Source organism: Triticum urartu, chromosome 2 (genome assembly GCF_003073215.2).
Source record: "Triticum urartu cultivar G1812 chromosome 2, Tu2.1, whole genome shotgun sequence".
NCBI classification, from domain to species: Eukaryota; Viridiplantae; Streptophyta; class Magnoliopsida; order Poales; family Poaceae; genus Triticum; species Triticum urartu.
The window spans coordinates 692,163,433-692,173,912 of NC_053023.1; positions in this window are offsets into that span (position 1 = coordinate 692,163,433).

Sequence of the window (10,480 nt, forward strand, 5' to 3'; positions counted from 1 at the left end):
ATGATGGAGACTATGATTCCCCCACAAGTCGGGATGAGACTCTCGGACGAAAAAAATAAAAAAAAGAGAAAAGCCATAAAAAGAAGAAGGCCCAAATAATAAAAATGAGAGAAAAAGAGAGAAGGGACAATGTTACTATCTTTTACCACACTTGTGCTTCAAAGTAGCACCATGATCTTCATAGATAGAGAGTCTCCTATGATTATCACTTTCATATACTAGTGGGAATTTTTCATTATAGAACTTGGCTTGTATATTCCAATGATGGGCTTCCTCAAAATGCCCTAGGTCTTCGTGAGCAAGCAAGTTGGATGCACACCCACTTAGTTTCTTTTGTTGAGCTTTCATATACTTATAGCTCTAGTGCATCCGTTGCATGGCAATCCCTACTCACTCACATTGATATCTATTGATGGGCATCTCCATAGCCCGTTGATACGCCTAGTTGATGTGAGACTATCTTCTCCTTTTTGTCTTCTCCACAACCACCATTCTATTCCACATAGTGCTATATCCATGGCTCACGCTCATATATTGCGTGAAGATTGAAAAAGTTTGAGAACACAAAAGTATGAAACAATTGCTTGGCTTGTCATCGGGGTTGTGCATGATTTAAATATTTTGTGTGGTGAAGATAGAGCATAGCCAGACTATATGATTTTGTAGGGATAACTTTCTTTTTGGCCATGTTATTTTGAGAAGACATGATTGCTTAGTTAGTATGCTTGAAGTATTATTATTTTTATGTCAATATTAAACTTTTATCTTGAATCTTTGGATCTGAACATTCATGCCACAATAAAGAAAATTACATTAAGAAAATAGTTAGAAGCATTCCACATCAAAAATTCTGTTTTTATCATTTACCTACTCGAGGACGAGCAGGAATTAAGCTTGGGGATGCTTGATACGTCTCCAACGTATCTATAATTTTTATTTCCATGCTATTATATTATCTATTTTGGATGTTAATGGGCTTTATTTTACACTTTTATATCATTTTTGGGACTAACCTACTAACCGGAGGCCCAGCCCAAATTGTTGTTTTTCCTATTTTAGAGTTTTCGCCGAAAAGGAATATCAAACGGAGTCCAAACAGAATGAAACCTTCGGGAACAATGATTTTCTACAACAAACGTGATCCAGGAGACTTGGAGTGGCCGTTCAAGAAACAATGGCGAGGAAGGCACGAGGCAGGGGGGCGCGCATCCTACCCCACCGGCTGTCTCGCCCTCCACCCTCATGGGCCCCTGCGTTGCTCCACCGACCTACTTCTTCCTCCTATATAATATCCACGTACCCCAAACATCCAGGAGCACCACGAAAACCTAATTCCACTGCCGCAACCTTCTGTACCCGAGAGATCCCATCTTGGGGCCTTTTCCGGAGCTCCGCCGGAGGGGGCATTGATCACGGAGGGCCTCTACATCAACTCCATGGCCTCTCCGGTGATGTGTGAGTAGTTTACTTCAGACCTATTGGGTCCATAGTTATTAGCTAGATGGCTTCTTCTCTCTCTTTGGATCTCAATACAAAGTTCTCCTCGATTTCTTGGAGATCTATTCGATGTAATCTTTTTTGGTGTGTTTGTCGAGATCCGATGAATTGTGGGTTTATGTCCAGATTATCTATGAACAATATTTGATTCTCCTCTGAATTCTTTTATGTATGATTGATTTATCTATTTGCAAGTCTCTTCGAATTATCAGTTTGGTTTGGCCTACTAGATTGATCTTTCTTGCAATGGGAGAAGTGCTTAGCTTTGGGTTCAATCTTGCGGTGCTCGATCCCAGTGACAGAAAGGGAACCGACACGTATTGTATTGTTGCCATCGAGGATAAAAAGATGGGGTTTATATCATATTGCATGAGTTTATCCCTCTACATCATGTCATCTTCCTTAAAGCATTACTCTGTTCTTATGAACTTAATACTCTAGATGCATGCTGGATAGCGGTCGATGTGTGGAGTAATAGTAGTAGATGCAGAATCATTTCGGTCTACTTGTCACGGACGTGATGCCTATATACATGATCATACCTAGATATTCTCATAACTATGCTCAATTCTATCAATTGCTCGACAGTAATTCGTTTACCCACCGTAATACTTATGCTCTTGAGAGAAGCCACTAGTGAAACCTATGGCCCCCGGGTCTATCTTCTATCATATTAATCTTCCAATACTTAGTTATTTTTTGCCTTTTATTTTACTTTGCATCTTTATTTCTCTTTATCATAAAAATACCAAAAATATTATCTTATCATATCTATCAGATCTCACTCTCGTAAGTGACCGTGAAGGGCTTGACAACCCCTTTATCACGTTGGTTGCGAGGTTCTTATTTGTTTGTGTAGGTGCGTGGGACTTGAGCGTGATCTCCTACTGGATTGATACCTTGGTTCTCAAAAACTGAGGGAAATACTTACGCTACTTTGCTGCATCACCCTTTCCTCTTCAAGGGAAAACCAACACAGTGCTCAAGAGGTAGGAAATATCCTCTGATTGTGTCAGCCGCTTGAATATTAGATCTGGCTTATGATTTCCAAAATCGTCGGGTTATAAAAACTGATAATTCGGGTCATGATTGTTGTCCAATGCCTAGTTCATGATTGTTGCCAATGCCGGTTCATGATTATTGATGACGCCGGGTATGATTGTTGCAGACACCGGGTCATAATGATTGGTGACGCCGGGTCAATCTGGTTTGCTCAAAACTGAGAATTTGAAAATATTTCTCCCTTATATCCGTGTTACCTGTAGCCCCCAAGTCTTGAGCAGAGCAAAGTGATGACTTAAGACTTACTTCAATATAAATAACCACTTTGAAGAAATCCATGTTGTTCATCTCAGTCACTAGTAAAAACTGAATATTCCATATATGTAGCCCCCAAGTGCGGTTGTCATGCTTGCAGCAGCCTGGGACTTGTAATTGCCTTATGCTCATAAACTTCAACCAGTGTAGCCCCCAAGGGCCGGGTCATTATGCAATAATGAGCAGGGACTTTATAAATATGATCATATAGATTTGAACAGCAACGTGTAGCCCCCAAGGGCCGGCTCAGTAAGATAATATTGAGCTGGGACTTTATATATACTTTTTTGAAAAGAACATCATATGATGTAACCCCCATCATGGGGCTTGAACCCACGTCCACAAGGTTAAGAGCTTTGTGCTTTACCAACTGAGCAGTGGACCCTTCAATATAATGGATTAAAACTTGTGTACCTTGAATTGTTGACAGGAGCAATTGGTAGCCCCCAAGGGCCAGCTCATTATGATGTGATGAGTCGGGTCTTCAATAAGGCCAGTAAAAATGACTTTGCATTAGCCCCCAAGTGCCATGGTGCATGCTGGCAGTGACATGGGACTTGCATATATTTGATGTAATCTCAACTTGAATAATGTAGCCCCCAAGTGCCGGGTCGTAAGCCTGCAGCGACTCGGGACTATTCCTTCCATTGTAGAATAAATCATATCCATTGATAATATAATAGCCATTGCGCTAAAGCGACTTTGAAAACCTTAATCATAATACTGGTTATTGATAACCATAATAAAATCCAGCCATGTTGGCTATTTGAAGATTTGAATAATATAATCCAATGATTTATGAGCGCATGATTCCAATGGCGCAATCCAAATATATACTGGCGACTTATAGTCCCAAGCCAGGCCGGGTTTAATAAACACCGGATAATTTATCATCATACTGGCGACTTATAGTCAAAAGCCAGGCCGGGTTAATAAACACCGATAATTTATCATCATACTGGCGACTTATAGTCCAAAGCCAGGCCGGGTTAATAAACACCGGATAATTTATCATCATACTGGCGACTTATAGTCGAAAGCCAGACTGGGTCAATAAACACCGGATTATAACTGATCGTGCGCTGACAACTTATAGTCGAAAGCCAAGCTGGGTCAATAGGCAGCGGTTATCTTGTAATTTTGTACTTGGCAACTTATAGCCAAAAGCCAGACCGGGTCAGTAAACACCGGATCAACATAAACCTCATCAAAATAAACCGGCAAAAGAAAATTCAGAAAAACATGCAAAAAGGCGAGGCTTTTCATGGGCTGCCAGGCCACTGAGTTAAACCATTTTACAAAGCCTTATAAGATGGACCTCACATTAACCAATCGTCATTTTAACTATGACAAGTTCAGGGTCTTTATAAGATTGACTTGTCAAACGTTCGACGGGTTCTACAGGATTACCTGGGCGGAGTGGCTTACTTAAAAAGGCAGGATAACCCGGGGTTTTAGGTGAATACACCTGGCTTCCAAGCCTGGCTTTTATAGCCTATTACAAGGTTATAGACTCTTTGTTCTTGTAGAAGCAAAGAGCCCCGAGCAATATTTTGAGATGTGCTCAATGGGTGCCTATGTTTGAGTTGTGCATTTTGCAACACTCTCTTTGGCCCCTTTTGACTTTGGGTAACAAGCCCCCAAGTTTTTTTTTTAGAAACAGAGAGATAGCCCAAAACCGGATATTAGTGCTTCAAAGCTTTGTGGGAGACATTTGGCCTTAAACCGAATCTTCATTTTTGCCGGAAATTTTGATGGCCTTAAACTAACTATGCGAGATTAATTCTTTTTGAACTGGAAATTCTTAAACGGATTTGAGAGCTTCAAGCTTTGTAGGAGAACAGATTTCCTTGAACCGGATTGTAAACCGAGCATTCTTCATAATAACCGGAATTTTCTGACGGCCTTTAAATTTTCATCAATGGTAGTAGCCTCCGGGACCGGGTTATCTTTCCCTCCAATCGTCCTGGGGTTCTTGACTTCACTGAAAACAGACAATTTGCTGAGTCATATCATTGTAGCCCCCGAGTCTCAAGGTGACTCGAGGAGTTGGCTTGAGATTCTCCATATTTGACCGTGATATAAACCGGCATAAGTTGTATATCATTGGTGTTGATAGCACGATGTGAATCCACAGAAGGTTGAGGTGACTGCGGCGGGTTATAAATGATCCCGTATGAGCCGTGTCAGCAACTCGGCCAATGGTTCCTTCCAACTGGCTATTTGAAGTTAACCAAACTGTAGTGGCGGCGACTTGTGCGCCCCATTGCCCAGAGCCACCCAGTGCACGGCGGCGATAGTGATAGTGATATATTTGCCTCATTTTGTTGAAAGAAACCGGGCTTCCAAGCAGTGACTGCTCATACTCAATAAACAGCTATTGCAGACAGGTGCGGACCCGGGCTGATAATAGGACTGGACCACATGGCGGTGGTTTGTATACGTCGCATCGAACATCTTGCATGAAGCGAGGTGTAACCCTGATTTCCGTGCTGATATATTGAGATGGTTCCCGTCAAGAGGGCAATTCTAGGGGCTTCTATTGAGCGCCACGGCAGGAGGGACAATCCCATCCGCCGATGTAATAACGCATTTGAAATATTGTCCTGTATATAAAACCGATGACATAACCAACGTACATTGATTTTTTACACACAATAGATGCTATCATTAAAATAGATGCTAGATGGATTTCAAATGAGATATGTTGAGTCAGAATTATCCGCCGCGGAGTTGATGATCTAAAAGCACGGGACGCAAGATCATCACGGGCGAGTCAGAACCCGCGGAACAGACAGATGAGTCAGTGAACACTGGCGGCGTTGTACCCTCCAAGTTCTGGTGCGGACGAGGAGAGTCGGCCAAGGGCGTGGGACAATAACGTTCCATTGCGTGTGTTGATGTACTCGCCGGGCGCTGGCAACTTGCCATGCAAAAGAGCGCAACACAACACATACTAGGCAAATTAACTCGAACTATATACTCGAAATTGTCCACATGTAAAAGAGAGAGACTGCTAGTAGCAAAAATACATATTTCTCACGCCTTTTTGCTACCCTTTGTAATCGCATGATGGTCCCATTCGCGAAAAAGATATCATGAACCAACGTAATCGTTTTTTTGACCGAATACATATCGTGCCTCCATAAATACAGATTGAGATGGTACCACCTGGAATTTTTTGTCGGATGATTACGGAAGAGCTGCGTAGGTGCTTACCCTGTCCTGGACAGTTGCTCGAATACAAAAATAGTCGGACAGATGCACATCTAACTGTAGCACTAGCACCACACGTGGTTCTCGCTTGTATGTCTTGTGGCCACCGACTCTTTTTAACCGCTGGAAGCTAACAGCAATCTGTATGCAGAGTTTTTCAACACTACCGCAGCCTTGTGACTGTCTTTCGTGCAACCTTCACCTGCTCGCGCTTTGTCCAGATGATGCTTCTATGCGGTGCTGCCATGCAAGAAAATCAAATGCCTCCACGCCACACCCGTTGGTGGAGATCCATACCAAAGAAATCCTCAGTTCTCGTCTATTGTTAGCAGCAAGCAAATCATGGAGGAAAACCAGAAACGGTAAGCCATTGAGGCGCGCAGGGCGATCGGCATGTTAAGAGAATAAACGAAGGGATTGTACGGTTTGACAATGTTAGCTGGCTCGCTAGCACTATCGTATGGTAGGCGGGTCGAAGGACCGGCCGTGGAGGTAGTCGCTTTCGAATGGTCCGAAAATCGAACGACGCTTTGCGGCGCAGGAACACGGTGTAGGACTGTCGAGGTTCTCTTGGACAGAAACCACAATCTGTATTCGATATCTAGGGCTTCGAGAGTGGGCAAGTGGCGACACGAAGCGGGTCCCTAGCCATAGGATGGTCCATCAAGCTCTGAATGTGTGACAGGCTCTGCACTGGCTGAGCGACAGGCTGGGAGCGTGCTGGTGTGAGGTCAAGGGCCGACTTGTGCAAGCACGGGGTGGCCCAGCGCGACGGCTCGCATAGAGGTGAGGACATGCGCCCGAGGTAGTGGTGAAGGCACGACTGTTGCTTGGCGCGGTCAAATGCGAGCGTCCTGAGCGGTGTTTGTGGGTAGAGGCGAAGGTAGGCGGGCCAGCGGGGGCGGCTCCAGGTGCATTCATGCATGATGCAAAAACTCGGTTAGGCACCCAGGTGTGTTCGGTGCCGCGCCGCGTTCGAGCTTTGCACAGGTGTGAACGGGTCACCATGGCAGAGGCGGTTCTTACCGCCGTCAACTGGGTCGAGGTGTGGTGAGAGCCAAGACTGGGCGGTTGACGGAGTCGCAGAGCGCGGGCGCACTCAGCAGGAAGACTGGATACGTGTGCCTTGCCGGCGATCCGAAGCTGGTTCCGCCTGTGGCTAATTGAGACAAGTGTCTGAATGTGCCGTCCGCCAAATTCGACCAACTCTCGTCCACCGGGTCATTGCTGGTTTGACCAGTCTTCGGACTTTTTTATAACAGTAGAGTTACCGCTCTTGCTACGCAGGAGATGCTCTCGCCGCCTGGCTCTTTTCTTTCGCGTCTCGTGATTTCTTTTGTGATGACATGGAAAGCAAAACACAAACGTGGTACTTGGCCCTTGATAATTAATTGATGGCAGGAAAGAACATGACGGTAGAGCAGGCATCTCGGCGACTTACGCACGTACAGAATTCCTATCGGTCTCGGCTTTTCCAAGCATGGGCAGCCACAACATCGATTTGCTTCCAATCATTGGTATATTGAAGGAAGTAACAACAGCTACGAGTAGACGATCCGAGTAGTAATGCCCCAAAATCAGATTTCAATGTAATTAATGTTGATCGTGTTCTGAGCACTATGGTTAGATTGTTTGATGGTTTGATGTACTTGCTACCGTATGTCGTCGCGTCACAACAACCGCCTCATTGGTAAGCTGATACGTCGGTTTCACCACCGCATTCGCAACGAGAGAGATGCAAGGAATTAATACATACTCTGTTTGCCGTTTAGACTCAGCAGAGTCGTCCGGTTGATTAGCAGCGTGGACAATTGCTCACCAAGTATTGTCTTGAACCTATAAATCTCATATAGGTTGGTTCCGGCAGATTCCATAAAGATTATAATGTAGATCTATTCAAAACTCGATTCTTGCTTCATCTAGATTTATTGCGAGCGTTCTATTGGAGAATCTTGAGATAATCGAGAGGGAAAACGTCAAACACCAACCGAAGCTTGTCCGCGCAAGCCTCACGACTGAGTTCACGCTAACTCTGTCCGTGGGTTTGTCAGGGTCACTGATGTCCTAGTGCGAGACTTAGTCCGTGAGGCGCAACGCATCTATGTGGTCAGTGCTTGAAGAAGGGAATTGATCGGAGATCGTTAGGAATCGCAATCTGTGCATAGCACCACAAGTGTTGTGTTTTATGAGAGCTTTGGGTCCGCGGGAAACAATCATCTGGTAACAACCCTATTGATGTTCTGTTGAAGTTCCCATTAAGAGCTCTATGAGGGAGTTACGTGCGTTATAATACCGGGTCTCTCACATAGTTAATGTCTAGCCCTATTAGATTGTCTTTTTGTCTCACCCCCTCTCCTCTGCGACCCTACCTTATATAGGAAGATTTTAGCTGGATGCGGGCAGGTTAAATGTTAGAAGTCTCTGATTTTGGATTCATGGACAGTCCTAAACTTCATAATTACGAAACCATTGTAATATCAAGTCTCCGGGTCTCGCTCCTTGAGATAGGATTAAATACAGGGTCTCATGGGCGCCACGTTCCTTCTCTTAAACCAAGGCGGGCACCACCATTCAACAATGTCCCTAAACCGGCCTATGCCTGGGTCACCCCTTGTATCATTACTGTCGACGCGCCGCTCGGCTCGACCAGATCGAACTCAAAATGATTCACGCGCGGGTTCCTTGAAACGTATGGTCGGGAGGTCGCCAGTGAATCGTCAAGCGTAAGTTACGCCTCGATGCGGCTATAGCTCCCACGTGTCGAGGCATGACTTAGAGACATAACCGCATTGAAAGCAATGTCGCAAGTCAGGCAATCATTACAACATCCCATGTAATATATATAATAAAAGGGGGAGATACATAGTTGGCTTACACTCGCCACGTCACATCAAAGTACATAAATAACATCCATCATACAAACACTCATGGCCCGACTACGGCGCCAAAATGGAAAAGAACCCAACATGCGACAAGGCCCTGAATCGAACCCCAACTAGGCACCACTACTGATCATCGGGAAAGGAAACATAATAACGCTGAGAGTCCTCGTCGAACTCCCACTTGAGCTCGTACTCGTCACCTGGAGCGGAATCACCTGGACCTGCATCTGGAGTTATAGTATCTGTGAGCCACAGGGACTCAGCAATCTCGCACCCTCGCGATCAAGACTATTTAAGCTTATAGGAATGGATAAGGCAAATATGTGGAGCTGCAGCAAGCGACTAGCATATGTGGTGGCTAACTTATACGCAAAAGAGAGCGAGAAGAGGAGGCAAAGCGCAGGAGAAACTAGAGAGAACAACCTGCGCATAACATCTACTCCAACACCGTGTCCACTTCCCGGACTCCGCCGAGAAGAGGCCATCACGGTAACACACTCAGTTGATTCATTTTAATTAATTAAGGTTCAAGTTATCTACAACCGGACATTAACAAATTCCCATCTGCCCATAACCGCGGGCACGGCTTTCGAAAGTTCAATCCCTGTAGGGGAGTCCCAACTTAGCCCATGACAAGCTCTCACGGTCAACGAAGGAATAGACCTCCACCCGAGACGACTTCCGATCAGACTCGGTACCCGGTACAACAAGACACTTCGACAGGTTAAAACAAGAACCAGCAACACCGCCCGAATGTGCCGACAAATCCCGATAGGAGCTGCACATATCTCGTTCTCAGGGCACACTCAGATGAGACTAGCTACGAGTAAAACCAACCCTCAAGTTTCCCCGAGGTGGCCCCGCAGGCAGCTCAGTTCGGACCAACACTCAGAGGAGCACTGGCCCGGGGGGGTTAAAATAAGATGACCCTTGGTGTCCAACGGAAAAGAAAAAGGCTAGGTGGCAAATGGTAAAACCAAGGTTGGGCATTGCTGGAAAAGCTTTATCAAGGCGAACTATCAAGGGGTTCCCATTATAACCCAACCGCGTAAGGAACGCAAAATCCGGGAACATAACACCGATATGACGGAAACTAGGGCGGCAAGAGTGGAACAAAACACTAGGCGAGAGGCCGAGCCTTCCACCCTTTACCAAGTATATAGATGCATTAAGATAACATAGCAATATAATGATATCCCAACAAGTAAATAAAATGTTCCAACAAGGAACGGCCTCCAATCTTCACCTGCAACTAGCAACGCTATAAGAGGGGCTGAGCAAAGCGGTAACATAGCCAATCAACGGTTTGCTAGGACAAGGTGGGTTAGAGGTTTGACATGGCAATTGGGAGGCTGACAAGCAAATGGTAGGCATCGTAGCATTGGCATAGCAAAAGAGCGAGCAAACTAGCATAGCAAAGATAGTAGTGATTTCGAGGGTATGATCATCTTGCCTACACAGTTGTCAGAGTTGACTGGATCCTCAAAGCAAACTCAACGGGCTCCTCGTTAGCGAACTCGTCTCCCGGCTCTACCCAACAAGACAAACAAGCAACAAGGATACAATCA